An 18,852-nucleotide genomic window follows, 5' to 3' on the forward strand; every position below is an offset into this window, starting at 1 on the left:
CGACTTTTGTTGGAATTTGAGACTGAGCCACGTGGGCTCTGCAGATTCGCCTTGGGGAAGGATCACTCTGAGGCCGGAAACACAGAAACATCCTGGGTTGCAGAGTCGTGGTTGACAGAACTTGGTTAATGTTTTTGCTATTTTAAAAGAGGCTTTTTTTTTCAATTTAATATGTTTTTCTGACCAAAATGTAATTGATTTTTATATATGGAATTTTATTTCCACAACTTGCTCACCTAACATTTTAATTATTATAAACTAGGAATAGAATTGCTGAGACTTTATATGCGTAAATTCAACCGCAAATAGTAATGTTTTGGATTTTGTTCATATAAATACCTTCTATTTGTTTTTCTTAATTTACTATCCTGGGCTAGAATTTCCAATAAGATGTTAAAAAGACGTGGTGATAAGCAGAAAAAAAAAATCTAATTTCTAATCTAAAATGTAAAGCTTTCAGGCCAGGCGCGGTGGCTCACGCCTGTAATTCCAGCACTTTGAGAATCCGAAGCGGGCAGATCACATGAGGTCAGGAGTTCAAGACCAGCCTGGCCAACATGGTGAAACCCCATCTCTACTAAAAGTACAAAAATTAGCAGGGTGTGGTGGTGTGTGCCTGTAATCTCAGCTACTCAGGAGGCTGAGGTAAAATAATCCCTTGAACCTGGGAGATGGAGGTTGCAGTGAGCTGAGATCGTGCCATTGCACTCCAGCTTGGGTGACAGAGTGAGGACTCCATTTCAAAAAAAAAAAAAATCACATTACATTAGATTAAAAAATAAAGCTTTTGTTGATTTACCATTTAGTGTACAAAAACAAATCCCCAGAGAAAGAAATTCAGCTTCCAGCTATACAGCCTCAAACGACTCCCTACTAAGAGAAGGAAAGTCATGCCCATTTGCAGGTAAAAAAAATACCTATTCACCTCAGGCTCTGCAGTTTTACACAAGATATCTGTAATTCAACAAAAAATATGGAGCATAAAAAAGGCCAGGAAAATATTCATTCTGCAAAGAATCAAAACAAGCATCAGAATCATGCACAGAGATGATGCAGGTGCTAGAGTCATCAGACCAGGAATGTAAAATAATTGTGCTTCTGTCTGTAGTCTAAAGGGTAGACAATATGCAAGATCACGTGGTTGAATTTTAGCAGGAAACCAGAAAGATAAGAATCCAGCAAAAATCCTAGACATAAACATGAAAATGCAGTAAGAGCAATGAGGAATGCTTCCTTCCCAGTGGACAGGCTGTAGACTTGAGAGGCTGAGGAAAGAATCAGTGAACTCGGGTATAGGTAAGCAGCAATCTCCCAACCAAAATACAGAGAGAAAGACATGACCAAGGAGAACAGAACAGCTGAGAACTGCAAGATGCCATCAGAAGGGCTACATATGCATAACTGAAATCCCAGTGTAAGGAGAGAATGATAATGGGACAAAAGATATATTTTCAGAAGGAATGGTTGAAAATTTTCAAAAACGGTTATGGACACCAAACCACAGATTTAGAAGTTAAGAGAACACCATCAAGGTAACTACTAAAAACAAAAATTCCTGAAAACAGTTATAGACAAATTCACAGTCACAATGGAATATTTAATCACACTTTTGTTTCCGTTCTAACTGAACAAGAAAATTTTTTAAGCAGTGTTATAGATTCAATGTTTATGTGCTCCCCCCATGTCAAATTTTTATGTTCAAACCCTAACTCCAAGTGGGGCTGTATTTGGAGATGGAGCCTTTAGGAGGTAATTAAGGTTATAGTAGGTCTTGAGGGTACTGCTCTCAAGATGGGATTAGTGCCCTCATGAGAAGAAGAAGAGACAGCAGAGCCCTCTCTTCACCATGGGAGGATGACCCAAGAAGACAAGTATCTGCAAGCCAGAAAGTGGGCCGTCTCCAGACACTGGGTCTGCTGGCACCTTGATCTTGGACTTCCAGCCTTCCTCCAGAACTGTTAGAAATGAGTGTCTGTTGTTTAAAATCAGCCAGTCAATGACATTTTGTTGTAGCAGCCTGAGGTAAGACTAGTAGGAATTTAGAAGATTACCACATAGAGCAATTGTAGAATGTGCATGGTTCTTAAGTGCTTGTGGAATGTTCACCAAAACATATGATATGTTGAGCTATTACATGATAGGTCACTCATATTTTATAAAAGTCCTATAGAATGCATATAGTAACTGAATAGAATTAACTTGGGATATATTTTATTACTAATTTTAGCCTATTTATTCCATGCTCTGTAATTCTCCCATGTATCTTATTCACAGATTTTCTAGTTAACCACAAAATCTAGGATACATATGGGCTCCAAAATGGACAAATATTGCTGCCATTAACATAGAGTTTCTAATAAAGTCCCTTTAATCATTAATCGCTGAGAGGACCATCTTTCCAGAATACCCATCCACCCCTGCTCCAACAAAAAATTCTCACATCCTATTACTTTATTTGGTGCTGTATATCTTTTGAAATAGGCCGATTTTCATTTAAGGAGGGAGATCGCCTCAATCTTGGTTTGCAGATTCCTTGATTACATTTCTTCTGGCTCTTAGGAAGCACTGAAGTTACTGTTAACTGAGATCTCTGACTAGTTGCGTTGGACTTTGATGAGATTGCTTACATCTGTTGAGCATAAGTTGAGGGCTTGGCCAAATACTGTTGGCCATTGACTGACAGCAGTTGGAAAATATCCAAATGACATTAGAAATTATCTCAAATAGTGCTGAGACACTGACAGTATCCAGACTTTCAATATATCCTTTGCTCTAGAGGATGCACACAGCAACCCTGAGTTCCTGAGCCCTGCTGGGGGCCTACCTCCATTTACACATCATCCCACATTTTCCTGTCTTTTGTCACATGAGGGAGTCTCTCCCCAGTTGAATATAGTCTGTAATTACATGTCCAACCTCCCCTCAGAGGTAATAAAAGTGAGAACTGTTATGAAAGAGGACCTTGTAAACTCAACCAGCTGCTTCCTCTACACATTCTCCACCGCCCCTAAATGTAAGGTTGGTGTGTTTCCAGCTTACACTGCCTTAGTGAGGTAGCCACCACACCAACCAGTGTCTCTTTGACAATTTGCACCCAAGAGGATGTACACTTTTCCTTGGACAACACCCCAGAATAGCCATTCCATTCTTCTTCTGTTTGTGGGTGCCCTCAGTTTTCTACAGTTTGGACTTTCACCCTCTTTTCTCCAAATTGACATTAATAACCTGGAGCATCCCAACAGCCTTCAGAATGTGGAGCAGTCTGACATTGGCAAGCAGAGCTCAGTCATAAAGTTGGTTCCTCCAGAACTTGCTTCTCCTTCCCCTGCCTCTCTGTTCTGTCTTCCCTCTACATTAACCAAATTATTATTTCAAATTTCATCTCCAAGTGGAAATGCATTTAATAGTCTCTTAGTCAACCACGGCTTGGCATCTAAGGACATAGCATTGCTTCCTCTGCGGCTTTGCTTTAGAGCCGGCAGCCAGTCCACAGCAGGTGCAAAGCCAGCCTTGATGTCATTCTTCCTCAGCACTTCTAAGATGGGATCACCATGCACACATTCCATCACCTGTCTATGCTGCTTGTTCTCCAAGATGCCTTAATCTGGGTTTGAAGGTCTGTCTCCACCACCCTTGTACAACTTCTGCCAAGATGCTGAATTTTCAGGACAAGAAAGTGTCTTCATCTGTTTTGTATTGCTACAACAGACTACCCACAACTGGGAAATTTATGAAGAAAATAGGTTTATTAGGTTGATGATTCTAAAGGCTGGGAAGTCAAAGAAGCATGGTGCTGCCATCTGCTCAGCCTTTGGTGAGGGCTTCAAGCTGCTTCACAGAGAAGGGGAAGGGGAAGGGGAAGCAGGCACGTATGGGAAGGAACCAAACATGAGAGGCAGCCTTGCTTTCTAACAACCTGCTCTCATGGGGGCTAATCCATTCCTACCGGAACTAACCCAGTCTCTGGAGAAAGACATTAATCTATCTTAATGACTCAATCACCTCTTACAGGCACTATGATTGGTTACATTGAAATTAAATTTCTTTAAAAAAACTATTTAAAAAAACCCTCTGTTTTGTTTATGTTTTTGTTTTAAGATGGAGGGGGGATTCTCACTCCATTGCCCAAGCTGGGGTGCAGTGGCATGATCATGGCTCACTGCAGCCTCGACCTCCTGGGCTCAAGTGATCCTCCTGCCTCAGCCTCCTGAGTAGCTGGGAGTACAGGTGCATACCACCACAGCTGGCTATCTTTTAATTTTTTTGCAGAGATGGGGCTTTTCTATGTTGCCCAGGTTGGTATTGAACTTCTGAACTCAAGCAATCCTCCTGCCTCAGCCTCCTAAAACAATTAAAGTTCAAAAAGAGTTTTGACAGGGAAAACCCACATCCAAACCACAGTAGTGCCCCTTACAGGCTGTTTTTCTCATTCAATTGCTTATCTCAACATGAGCAGTGTTGTTTCTGTTGCTGGCTTAGGCCTTCTCAATTAAGCTGTCATAACATTCACAGATTACCCTACCCTCAGCAGAGACTATCTTATTTTTGGTCAAAATCACATGTCCTGAAATTTAGAAGTATTTTATGAAACCTCAACAAATTACCTTCACTTTGATCTTTATAAGTAATCTTCGTTGATTCTCTAACTCCCCAAGCTTTCACCAGGGCAGCTAACACAGAACACAGAGAGAAAGTCCCTACCACAGCCCTGAATTCCTAGGGCACTCCATTTAGGAAGCATGCTCATGAATACATTGGTTGACACAACTTGGTCATGCAATTACATGTTATTACCCAAACCACCCTTACCACTAGGTCTACAATACCCAGAGCATCTTTGGTATTAATCAAGCTCAGTTGACTCTTCTTTAAAGGAGGGAGTGAAGAAAAATTTATCTTTTCAGCCTACTTCTAGTTAAAATAACTATGAGACTAGAAACACTTCTTGTGCGCTAGGTAGCACAATCTGATGTATTATTTATTTATTTATTATTATTATTATTTTGAGACGGAGTCTCGCTCTGTCACCCAGGCTGGAGTGCAGTGGCGACATCTTGGCTCACTGCAAGCTCCGCCTCAGCCTCCCCAGTAGCTGGGACTACTGGTGCCTGCCACCACGCCCGGCTAATTTTTTGTATTTTTAGTGGAGAAGGGGTTTCTCCGTGTTAGCCAGGATGGTCTCAATCTCCTGACCTCGTGATCTGCCCACCTTGGCCTCCCAAAGTGCTGGGATTACAGGTGTGAGCCATCGCTATTTAAATTGTTTTGAGATGGAGTCTTGCTCTGTTGCCCAGGCTGGAGTGCAGTGGTGCGATCCCAGCTCACTGCAACCTCCACTTCCTGGGTTCAAGAGATTCTCCTGCCTCAGCCTCCTGAGTAGCTGGGATTAAAGGTGCCCACCACCACACCCAGTTAATTTTTGTTTTTTTGGTAAAGACAGGATTTCACCATGTTGGCCAGGCTGATCTTGAACCTCTGACCTTAGGTGATCCGCCTGCCTCGGCCTCCCAACGTGTTGGGATCACAGGTGTCAAAGTGTTGGGATTACAGGCATCAAAGTGTTGGGATCACAGGCGTCAGCCACCGCGCCCAGCCAATCTGGTGCATAATTAAACAAAAGTCTCTGACTATTGTCTTCTTCTTACCAGCCACTCCTCCTTTTTGCATTCTATTTAACATAAGCCTGGAATCCACAAGGAGAAAAGTGGTTGAGAAGCTAAGAAAGGCACTGCCTCCTAAGAAAGGTTTGGGATGGGAAAAAAACCCACCTTGCTAAGAGCTGTGTTATTATTGACAACATTTGCCTCCATCCCTACACTATAAACTCCTTGAGAGCAGCTTCCCAGATTATACTCACCATTAGTACCTCAAAACCTACCTACTATGACCCACGGGAGATGTAAAAAAAATATTTGTTGAATGCATGAATTGGTACGTCCAGAATTCTAGCGAACTGTCATTCATTAAAGATAAATTTGTTGTCTCCATGGAAACTAATCCTCTTCTCCTATCACTCTTCCTCCTTCAATATCATTACATAAAGTGCATTGCTACAGTAAGACTGCATGCTCCCTGATAGCTGACAGCAGTCTTTCAGTTGCAGAATCTTTGCAGGATGAGAGAAAGTCTCCTCTCACTCTAAGAAGTCTATGTCGGGGTTCCCATATAATTTTTCTTTCCTTGAAACATATTCTAAATAAGAGATTTCATGAACATTGGATTATGATTTCTGGACACATAGAGTGTAATTATTATTCTCTGACAACTCACACTATTGGCCTTAAAAAATAAGAAAATATTTCCAACTTTCTAGAAAATTCAGCCAGTTTGATTTTCTTCTATGAAGAAGCATTCATAGAAAAGCTGAGAAAGGTCAGCATTAATACAAACCATGCATGTACTGTGATGTGCCTGGGTGGAGAGCATTGAGCATTTAGTGAGCATCTGATAAATCTTAGCCGCTTCCTCCTTCTTACCTGCCTCATCAAAACCACAAGCAGTCTAGCAATGTTCCTCCATTCAGACAGCTAGAGACCTGGGAAAAGAATCAGCAAGTCAGTTCATTAGAAGGAAATAGAAATGTTAGTCACAAGGAGGCCAGACCCAACATCTGCCACTTTACTTTGGATTTCAATCTCTGTGAAAATCGGCTGATAAAAAGTATACAATGTGGTTCAGGGCAAGTTCACTGGCTAATAAAGTTTCCTGATCGGCCACGATTGAATTATAAAAAGAAGCCCTGGCGTGGCTTATTCTTCTGAGACCTCCTTGAAAGACAGATGAATTAGGGTATGCCCAGCTATTTGTTTGTGGGCAGTTCTCAATGGTGCCCTTGTGGACTTCAGCTTTTATAAAATAACCCAGTAAGTTCCATGAAAGCCAAGGGTTACTGAGATGACTTCTAATTCTGTTCATAGTTTATTGCCTTTTGAAAACACAATCTTCATGCTGAAAGAAATGTTAAAGATCACACAATCTAAACCTCTCTCTTTATAGAAGAAGAAACTAAACACTGAGTTCAATGTACTTGCTCTAGTTTACACAGCTGACCTGAGACAGAGGAGAGCTGGAATTAAAGATACCTGACTTTTAGCTCCCTGTGGTATCCAGCATAAGTGCTGCCTTGGGTTCACCATGAGGGAACCCCATCATGCAGAGAGAATGTGTCCCACAAATTTGTTTGGAAGCTCATGACTTGGTACTTACGAATGTATTATCCCATAAGCACCACATTGAAAATGGAAAATACATTCCTCCAAGTTCATCTACAAAAGCTAATTTAGGCTGTAATGTGGACAGAGTAGCATAGACAGGCTGCAGTGCAGGAAGATGTGATCAGCAGAACCCTGTGGGACATGTTATTCTGAAGAATTGGACTTTCCAGAGAGCCAAAGATTTACTAATTCTAAAATAAATTTTCTAGCTGTATTCATTCATTCCACAGAAATGTTTTGAGTACCTATTATATGCTGGTCACTCATCTGGGTACTGGGATGCAGCAGTGAACAAAAGAGGCCAAAATACCTACCTTTGTAAACGTTCCATTCTAATGTCGTGAGCAGAAGCAAAACCAAATTACATCATATGTTAGAATGTAAAAAGTGTCGTGAGGAAGGTAAAACAGAAGCAGTGACACAGATGAACTCACAAAGGAGAAAATATAATTGTAAATCAGATGAGGAGCATCTATCACTGCAGTGGGTGGATGATGGAGACATCCATCACTGTGAAGGCATCCGAGCAATGGCTTTGATATGGTTTGGATCTGTGTCCCCACCCAGATCTCACATAGAATTGAAATCCCCAGCCGGGCATGGTGGCTCACACCTGTAATCCCAGCACTTTGGGAGGCTGAGGTGGGCAGATCACGAGGACAGGAGTTTCAGACCAGCCTGACCAAAATGGTGAAACCCTGTCTCTACTAAAAATACAAAAAAAAAAAAAAAAAAAAATTAGCCCGGGCATGGCAGCATGTGCCTTTAATCCCAGCTACTCAGGAGGCTGAGGCAGGAGAATCTCTTGAACCTGGGAGGTGGAGGTTGCAGTGAGCCTAGATTATGCCACTGCACTCCAGCCTGGGCAACAGAGTGAGACTCTGTCTCAAAAAAAAAAAAAAAAGAAAGAAAGCAAGAAAGAAAAGAAATCCCCAGTATTGGGGGTGGAGCCTGGTGGGAGGTGACTGGATCATTGCGGTGGAGTTCTCAGTTCTCATGAGTCGTTTAGCCCTATCCCCTTGGTGCTGTCCTTGCGATAGTGAGTTCTCACAAGACCTGATTGTTTAAAAGTGTGTGGCACCTTCCGTCTCTCTTGCTCCTGCTCTTGCCATGTGACATGGCTGCTCCCTTCACCTTCCACCGTGATTGTGTTTCCTGAGGCCTCCCCAGAAGCTGAGCAGATACCAGCACTGTGTCTCCTGTGCAGCCTGCAGAACCATAAGCCAATCGAACCTCTTTTCTTTATAAATTACTCAGCCTCAGGTATTTCTTTATAGCAATGCCAGAATAGGTTAATACAGAAAATTGGTACTGTGGAGTGAGGGCTTGCTATGAAGATACCTGAAAATGTGGAAGCATCTTTGGAATTGGGTAATGTGCAGAGGTTGGAAGAGTCTGGAGGACTCAGAAAACAGGAAGATGAGGGAAAGTTTGGAACTTCTTAGAGCCTCGTTATGTGGTTGTGACCAAAATGCTGATAAAACTATGGATAGTGACGGCTACAGTGATGAGGTCTCAGATGGAAGTGAGGAAATTTTTAGGAACTGCAGCAAAGGTCATGCATGTTTGCCTCAGCAAAATCTTGTCTTCATTTTGTTCATGTGATAAGAATCTGTGGAAGGTTTAACTTGAGAGTGATGACCTAGGGGATCTGGTGGAATAAATTTCTAAGCAGCAAGTGTTCAAGAAGTGTCATGACTGCTTCTAAAAGCCTAGCTCAGATGCAGGAGCAAAGAAATAAGTTGGAACTCATATTTAAAAAGGAAAGCAGAGTGTAAAGCTTTGAAAAATTTGCTGCCTAGCCATGTGACAGAGAAAGAAAAAGCTTTTTCAGGAGAGGAATTCAAGCAGGTTACAGAGCAACAACTTGTTAGAGATACTTGAATAACAAAGAAGAGGCCAAGTGCTGATAGCCAAAACAATGGGAAGAAGGTCTCAAAGGCATTTCAGCGACTTTCACAGCACCTCCTCCCATCATAGACCCAGAGGCCTTAGAGGGAACTCAAAGGGCCCAGTTACAGCTTGAGCTGCTGCTTCAGAGGGTACAAACTATAAGCCTTGGAAACATTCACATGATGTTAAGCCCGCAGGTGCACATAATGAAGAGTAAATGAGGCCTGGGAGCCTCCACTTAGATTTCAGAGGATGTTTGGAAAAGCCTGGGTGTCCAGGCAGAAACCTGTTTCAGGGACAGAGCCCTTATGGAGAACCTCTACTAGTGCAGTGAAGAAGGGAAATGTGGGGTGGAGCCTCCACAGAGAGTCCCCACTAGGGCACTGCTTAGTGAAGCTCTAAGAAGGAGGCCATCTTCCTACAGACCCCAGAATGGTATACCTGTGGATAGCTTGCACCCTGCACCTGGAAAAGCTGCAGAGACTCAGCTCCAGCCTGTGAGAGCAGCCATGGGGGCTGAACCCTGCAAATCCACAGGGAAGAGCTGCTCAAGGCCTTGGGAGCCCATTCTTTGTACCAGAGTGCCTGGATTTGGGACATGGAGTCAAAGGAGATTATTTTGGAGTTTTACAATTTAATGACTGCCCTGCTGAGTTTCAACCATGCATGGAGCCTGTAGCCCTTTATTTTTGCTGATTTCTCCCTTTTGGAATGGGAATGTTTACTCCCACTGCATCTTGGGAGTACTAACCTGTTTTGCATTTCATAGGTGGAAGAGACTTGCATCATCTCAGATGAAACTTTGGACTATGGACTGTTGATTTAATGCTTGAAGGAGTTAAGACTTTGGGGGACTGTTGAGAAGGCATGATTGTATGTTGCAATGTGAGAAGGACGTGAGATTTGGGAGGGACTGGGGCAGAATGACATAGTTAGGGTCTGTGTCCTCTCCCAAATCTCATGTAGAATTATACTGGAGGTGGGGCCTGGTGGGAGGGTGATTGGATGCTGGAAGTGGATTTCTCGTGAAAGGCTTAGCCCCATCCTCATGGTGCTGTCATGATAGTGAGTGGATTCTCACAAGATCTGACTGTTTAAAAGTGTATGGCACCTTCTCCCTCTCTCTTGCTCTTGCTGTGGCCATGTGATGTGCCTAGTCCCCCTTCACTTTCTGCAGGATTGGAAGATTCCTGAGGCCTCCCTGGGAGCCAAGCAGATGACAGCACCATGCTTCCTGTACAGCCTGCAAAACCATGAACCAATTAAACCATTTTCTTTATAAATTACTCAGTCTTGTCTCTTTGTAATAACAAGAGAAAGGTCTAATACAGACATGAAGGAAGGGTCTTGTCATGTGTACACAGGTATGTGGATATCAGCAGGAAGAGCATTTCAGGAAGATGGAACACAAGCTCCCATTCCACAAAACTCAGTTGTGTCAATGACTCGCTGCTGGAGGAACATCAAGGAGACTGTAGTGCTGGAGTGAGCAGAGTGTGCACAAGAATATTTGGATGTGAAATCAGACAGGGAAAATGAAGCCAGGTCGTGTGGGACCAACTTCTTCATTTGTAATAAAAACAGAAGCCATTTTATAATCTTGAACAGAGTGTAAGATGATATGATGTAAGATCTTAAAAGGATAGCTTTGTGATTTTTTGTTGAGAGTAGACTTCCTCAACCAAACAAACAAAGGTGGGAGATCCTTTACAAAGCAATTGGAATAATCAGGTGAAAAATTACAGTAGTTTTTCTAGGCTGGTAGTAGCCATGAAAGGATAAAGACAATGTGGCACATACACACCATGAAATACTATGCAGCCATGAAAAAGAATGAATTCATGTCCTTTGTAGGAACACGGATGAAGCTGGAAACCATTATCCTCAGCAAACTAACACAGGAACAGAAAACCAAACACAGCATGTTCTTTCCCATAAGTGGGAGTTGAACGATAAGAACACATGGACACAGGGAGGGGAACATCACACACTGGTGCTTGTCTGGCGGCAGGGGGAAAGGGGAGGGAGAGCATTAGCACAAATACCTAATGCATGTGGGGCTTAAGGTCTAGATGACGGGTGGATAGGTGCAGCAAACCACCATGGCACATGTATACCTATGTAACAAACCTGCACATTCTGCACATGTATCCCAAAACTTAAAGTAAATTAAAGAAAAAAAAAGGAAGGAAGGCATTGGACTATGGATTCATTTTTGATACTATGTTTATTGATATGGATTATAAGAAAAAGAAGAGTTTTGCCTCTAAAATAGGAAAACATGGAGTTGCTATTTATGGAGGTGTGGAGGGCTGTGGAAGGGGCAGACTGTGGAAAAAGACAGAGTTCACTTTGGATGTGTTAATGTCATGTCTGCTAGACATCCAAGTCAAGGTGTCATTCTGGCTATTGGGAAATGTGGATATTAAATGTAATCAATTGATATAAAAATCTCTTTAAAGCCCAATGCATTTGTTCCAGCCCTTCCAAATAGAGAGTGTCCATGATGTTGTACCTTTTCCGTGATGACTCAAGGTGATCATTATCTACATCTGAAGTGTAGGAGGTCTTCAGACGCTCTTGTTACTTTGAGGGCTCTTCATTCCACGGATGGTGTAATACTGTAATTTTTAAGACATTGAATCACCTTTCATCTTTATTGTTCTTTGCTGGTTATTGTCATATGCTAGTGCTGCCAGAGCATGTCCTACTGGAAATCCCAGAGCAATATTTTCAAGTGAGGATTAAAAACAAAACAAAACAGCCTGGCACGGTGGCTCATGCCTGTAATCCCAGCACTTTGGGAGGCCGAGGCGGGCAGATCACGAGGTCAGGAGATTGAGACCATCCTGTGAATGGTGAAACCCCATCTCTACTAAAAAAATACAAAAATTAGCCAGGCGTGGTGGTGGGCACCTGTAGTCCCAGCTACTCGGGAGGCTGAGGCAGGAGAACGGCATGTACCCGGGAGGCGGAGCTTGCAGTGAGCTGAGGTCAGGCCACTGCACCCTAGCCTGGGCAACAGAGCGAGACTCCATCTCAAAAAAAAAAAAAAAAAAAGGCAACAACAACAAGAAAAAAACAGTAAGAGTTCAACCATCGGGCGCAATAATACTTTGTATTTGGAAGGAATAAGAGACTGAACAGAATGGTCAGAGAGGTCCCAGGAGAGTAAAACGAGTGTGTCTCATTGAATGAGGGAAGGAAGATTGTTCAGAAGGGTTAAATGCTGGGAAGAGCTCGTATGAGATGAGAAGTGCAGGGCCTTTGCTGGACTTGCCAATCAGGAATTCATTGCTGATGTTTGCTGGAACACTTTTCTTCCTGGCATCATGGAATAATAATTTTCTAAATGGGAGAGATAGGCACACAAGGAATTCCAAACTGGAGTCGTAAGGACTTTCCAAGAAAAAGAGAAGACCTCACCAGGACCAGCCAAAATTCTGCACCAGTCAAAAATCTTTCAATGTAAATTCCATTAAAATTCCAAGGAGGTCAGCTGGAGGCTCCCTGTAGAAGAGAGCCAAGGTGTCTAAGTTCCACCTGTATTAAGGGAATGCTGGATATTTTCAACTGTAACCTTAAAGACCATCAATGCTGAAACTTTTCCTCACAATACTAGGTCCCAGGTACAATATTAAATTTTTTTCTTTTTTGTCTTCGTTTCCTGGGTGTTTCAGATTGTCTTAGCATGGCCTTTAGGTATCACAGTAACAATAATAAAAATTGTTTATTGCTGTGACATCTCAGTGATTTCAAGTGATAAGTTAATTTGCAGCCCATCTTCTTGAGGCTGGGAATGTTCAATGACTTGCTAGAAACCAACACGCCAGGCTGGTCACTGAAGAGCTTGCTGTCCTTGTTTTGGCTTCTTCAGGCTTTTGTGCCTATTTTTCTTCCTCTCCTATTTTCCTATTTCCTTCTTCCTTATTCTCCTCATCTCATGGTCATTTTTCTACTTAATCTCTACTGGGGGAAGCACAGGTAAAACATGAATTGTCTATTTAAATTGTTAACCACACTTTATCAACGGCTTTTGCCTACTCAACTTCCCCTCCCAGGTATTTAAATGTGAGCATCTTCTGATCCTGTCCTCAATTTCTGACCAATTACCTATTCAACATCTCTATTTCAGTGTCCCAGAGTTGCTTCAAACTCAAATCCAAAACCGACCACGTGGTCTTCCCTCTTGAACAGTTATTCCTGCCATGTTTCCCACCTCAGGAAGTGTTAGCTCCATCTCCACAACTGCACAGGCTGGACATTTAGGAGTCACCTTTGAGGTCTCTCTCCTGCTGTATTGATTCAGTCTTCACATTCTGTTAATTTCATTTTCTTTGTATGTCTCTTCACATCTGCTTCTCTCCACTTAAACAACCTCTATTCTAGCAGAGACTGTCATCTGTCACCTGGGCCACTGAATCAGGCTCCTGGAGGCTTCTCCAGTCCAGTCTCTACACTAAAGCCAGAGAAGTCTCAATAAAATTAAAGTCTTATTGTTCTATTCCTTACTTCAACTATTAGGACTTCTCTTTGCTCTTACGTAAGGACCAAAATGTGTAATAAGGGCTGGAAGCTTATTATAGTCTGTGTTTCCACCTCTATCTCTAACTCTTTAAAGAAAACTCCAAGCCTCACGTGAGAATGCAACTTTGGCCTAGTGAGACCCTCAAGAGAAGACCCAACTAAATCAAGCCCAGAATCCTAACCCAGGACAGCTGCAAGATAATAAATGTGTATTGTTTAAGCTGCTAACTTTTGGTAATTTGCTAAACAGCTGTGGAGACTCTATGTGAAAACCTCTACTTGGCTGTCACCAGAATATTGGCTTTCAATCTCTGCTGGAGTTGAAGATGGGCAGTGTTTGGGAAGGATTCTGGGGATGTGGGAGGAGGGGAGGATTTGCCTGCTTCTTGTTTAAATTTAATTCATTCAAAACATATATTTAAAATATTTGTTGGGTGTTTGCTAAGTATCAGGCATTGTTACAGACTCTTGAAATATAGCAGTGAGCAAAACAGAGATCCCAGCAATCTCAGAACTTATACCACGACCAAGGGAGATGGATCACGAATTATAAACATATTTTTAAAAATAAGTTACATATAGGGAACCAGGTTTTAAGTATAGGACAACAGAGGATAACAGGGAAAGGAGCATCAGCAGGGAAATGGGGATCAGGTGTTGTAGGTTGGGTAACGGTATAATTTTAAATAGGGTGGTCAGAGCATGACCAATTGAGAGGGTGACATTTGAGTAAACTCTTGAGTGAAGTAAGGGAGTGAGGTTTGTGTTTGGATTCTGGGGAAAGAGCATGCTAAGCAGACAGAATATCTTTTGCAAAGACTCTGGGGTGGGAGCGTGGCTGGAGTGTCACACAACGGAAGGAGGCAAGTGTATTTGGAGTGAAGTTAAGGTTAAGAGGGGTCAAAGTGCATGTGTATGTAGCTGCATGGATTACAGAGGGCCCTAAAGATCATCGCAAGGATTTGAGCTCTTCCTATAAGTGAAATAAAGAAACATTCCAGATTTTTCAGAGGATGAAGGACATGCTCTCACTGACGTGCTGTGAAGATCACACTCAATTCTCTGCCGAGCATGGACTCTAGGGGGAAGGTGAAGTGGGCGACTGGATTGGAAGCCAGGTGATGATCCAGAGCAGAGGATGATGCAGCTCTGTTGGCTTAGTACAGGTGGAGAAGTGACTGATTTCTAAAAGTTTGATCATCCCACTTCTGCCTTTTACAGGTAGCTGATGCTGCCATTGCCTGAGACCCTGGAGACTCAAAAGCGTAAATTAATTTTCCTTCTTCATCATTGCTGCTTGGAAGTTAGTTTTCTCAGATAAGATTCTTCATTTACTTACCTTAAATCTGCTTTCCAGCTAATACATTTATTTTCCCTAATCCTCATAATCTGTGAACAGCTAACACAGTTTTGTTTTGCCTAGGGATGATGCAGTAATTTATTATGCAGGCTAAAGCCCCAGTGATGGTGAAATGGACAGTGATTGGTAACTGCGCTAGGGCCACATTGATGTGTGCAGCGTGGGACAGATGGTCACGAACTGTGGTCTCCTCTCCTGCTGCCCCTGGAACTTTGTGTTTATGCCTATAAAAAAGACGCTTTAGGATTATTTTGTGGTATTTTAGGCAGAAGCAAAAAATGAATATATTTGATCGATTTACTTGTTTACTCTGCTAAGAGTATTCTGTTGTTTTAATTTTTTGAAAGATGATTAATATTAAATTTTCTTCATCATATGACTTTTTTAGTTTAAAAATTATTTTGGCTAATTATTTTATTTGATTTGTAAATGTTTAGACAAGGGTCATACCCCTAGGAAACAGCCAACTTGACATTAGTTTCTGTATTAGTCAGGGTTCTCTCGAGGGACAGAACTAATAAAATGGATGAATCTCTGAAAGGGAGTTTATTAGGAGAATTGACTCGATCACAAGGTGAGGTCCCACAATAGGCTGTCCCCAAGCTGAGGAGCCAGGAGGCCAGCCCAAGTCTCAGAACCTGAAAAGTAAGGAAGCCAGCAGAGCAGCCTTCAGTCTGTGGCCGAAGGCCTCAGAGCCCCTGGTAAACCCCTGGTGTAGATCCAAGAGTCCAAAAGCTGAAGAATTTGGGGTCTGATGTTCAAGGTCAGGAAGCATTCAGCACAGGAGAAATATGGAGGCTGGAAGACTCAGCCGGTCTAGTCCTTCCACGTTCCTCTACCTGCTTTTATCCTAGCCATGCTGGAGCAGATTGGATGGTGCCCACCCAGACTGCGTGTGGGTCTACCTCTCCCAGTCCACTGACTCAAATGTTAATCTCCTTTGGCAACACCCTCACAGACACAACCAAGAACAATACTTTGCATCTTTCAGTCCAATCAAGTTGACATTCAATATTAGCCATCACCGTTTCTGACACATAAACATATGCACAGAAGGATGTTGCTGGATCTTTTGCTAATATTTTATTTAAAATTTCTTACCTATTATCCTTAGCAAAATTGGATCTTTTCCTACTGCTCTTTCCAAGGTGTTTCGTTGTTTTGGTTTTTGTTGTTGTTGTTGTTATTTTATGTTGTTTTTAATCAAGGATTTGACAGCTTCAAAAGTGATCTGAAATAATTCTCTCATTTTACATGCTCTGGAATAGTTTGGGTAAATTTGAGATTATTTACTACTTGGAAGCTGAGTATAACTCACCTGTAAAACATTTGACCCTGGAATTTCTTTGTGGAAAGATATTTAGTGATTCAGTTTTGTAATGGTTATAGGACTGTTTTAGTTTTCTGCTTCTATTTGAACCATTTTTGGCAAATTATGTTTCTCTAGGAGTTTAAATATTTCATTGAAGTTCTTAAATTTATTGGCATAGAGTTGTTCATAATGATTTCCCACCTCTGATTCTCTTTAGATTTAGTTGTTATGCACATTTTATCACTCCTAGTTCTATTTATCTGTGCCCTGTTTCTTTTTTCTTAACCAAAAAAAGTATTTTTTTTTTATTTTTTAGCTTTTTGATCATAATAATCTCTATTACAGATTTTTAAAAATTGTGTTAATATTTGTTCATACCTTTAGTTCCTTTTTTATCCTTTCTTTGTGTTTTTACCCTATTTCTTTTACTTTAATTTAGAAGCTTAGCTCATCAGTCTTAAGTCTTTCTTCTTTTCCATCATTAGCATTTAAGGCTACAACTTTCCCCATGAACACTGCTTGGCCTGCAATCCCTGGACAGCCTCTGAGTCTGCTTCCTGTCCGTCCTGTGAGGCCATGAAAACCAAAACCCCAGGTCTGCCTCTCAGCATGTAAGAATGTCAGTCTCTGAGTTACATGCCTGTTTACTGAGTTTTTAATTTCTGCATATTTCTTACTCGTTTGCCAGCTCATTGATAGGGGAAAGAGGAGCTTTAAAATACATATTTGAGGTTTTTGGTTGATTGCAGTGATGGTCCAGTCAGTCAGGGCTGCAACCTCATAGTCACTGAAAGTGGTCTTTTGCCTGTACCTTTGCCGTTTGGGAAGCTGGGCCCTGTTGGCATTCTGCTTTCATGGGAAAGGGAGAAGGGCCTTCTCTCTCTCTCTTGTTTGTTTGTTTGTTTGTTTTGTTTAATTTTTGAACCTACAATATTACTTAATTTATTTCAAACATGAAGTTTAAGTGTTTGAGCCAAGATGTTTTCAGGGACACCCCACTGTCCCTGGCATGATTATAAATTTGTACCTCAGAATTTGTTATCAAGTCAACATTCAATGATAGGTTAGCCAATAAGCCAAGAAGACTTCTATAACTCTGCAGCTGTGGTTCTCAGTGCTCGCCAGTGACCCCAGCTAGATATAACTTACCATGATAAAAGCCCCAGAGTGGACAAGATTTGAATTTTATAAAAGGAATCTGCCCCATGAACACTGGTGGATGAAAACAGATGGGAGAAAGGCAGAAACAAAGGCAGTAGTCCCTCCTGTTAACTGTGTGTTTTCATTCCAGATGTTTATGAATCTATTTTCACCCAGCCAAGATGTGATGCTACATTTTGATAACAAGGCAACAACAAGAGCACAGTAGCAATAGTTATTCCATTGAAGGCCAGGTCTTGTAGCCTAGTATCAGGTGTTTTTTTCATGTATTAGTTCATTCTTACACTGCTATGAAGAAACACCATTTATAAATAATTGACTCACATTTCTGCATGGCTTGGGAGGCCTCAGTAAACTTACAGTCATAGTGGAAGGCAAAGGACAAACAGGCACCTCTTCACAGGGCAGCAGGACAGTGAATGAGTGCAAGCAGAGGAAATGCCAGATGCTAATAAAACCATCAGATCTCATGAGACTCACTCATTATCACGAGAACAGCATGGGAGAACCACTCCCATGATTCAATTATCTCCACCTGGTCCCACCCTTGACACATGGGGATTATGGGGATTACAATTCAAGGTGAAATTTAGGTGGGGATACACAACCACACCATATAACTCTGCGCCTGCCCGTCCCAAATCTTATGTCCTCACATTTCAAAACACAATTATGTCCTTCCAATAGTCTCCTAAAGTCTCAACTCATTTCAGCTTTAACCAAAAAGTCCAAGTCCAAAGTCTCATCTAAGACAAGGCAAGTCCCTTCCACCTATGAGCCTGTAAAATCAAAAGCAAGTTAGTGCTTCCTAGACACAATAGGGATTCAGGCATTGGGTAAATACATCTATTGTAAATGGGAGAAATTGGCCAAAACAAAGGGCAGTCACTAAGCCTTAAAGTTCCAAAATGATCTTCTTTGACTCCATATCTCATATCCAGGTCGTGCTGATGCAAGAGGTGGTCTCCTATGACCTTGGGCTCTTCCAGTTCTGTGGCTTTGCAGGGTACAGCCTCCTTCCCAGCTGCTTTTGTGAGCTGGTGTTGAGTGTCTGTGGCTTTTCCAGGCCCGCAGTCCAAGCTGTCTGTGGATCTACCATTCTGGGATCTGGAGGATGCAGTGGCCCTCTTCTCACAGTTCCACTAGGCAGTACCCCAGTGAGGACTCTGTGTGAGGGCTCCAACCCCACATTTCTGCTCTGCACTGCCCTAGCAGAGGTTCTCCATGAGGGCTTCACCCCTGCAGCAGACTTCTGCCTGGACATCCAGGCATTTTCATACATATTCTGAAATCTAGGAGGAAGTTCCATACATCAGTTCTTGACTCCTGTGCACCCACAGGCCCAACACCAGATGTGAGCTGCTGAGGCGTGGGGCTTGCACTCT

This window comes from Pongo pygmaeus, chromosome 12 (genome assembly GCF_028885625.2).
Source record: "Pongo pygmaeus isolate AG05252 chromosome 12, NHGRI_mPonPyg2-v2.0_pri, whole genome shotgun sequence".
Lineage (NCBI taxonomy): Eukaryota > Metazoa > Chordata > Mammalia > Primates > Hominidae > Pongo > Pongo pygmaeus.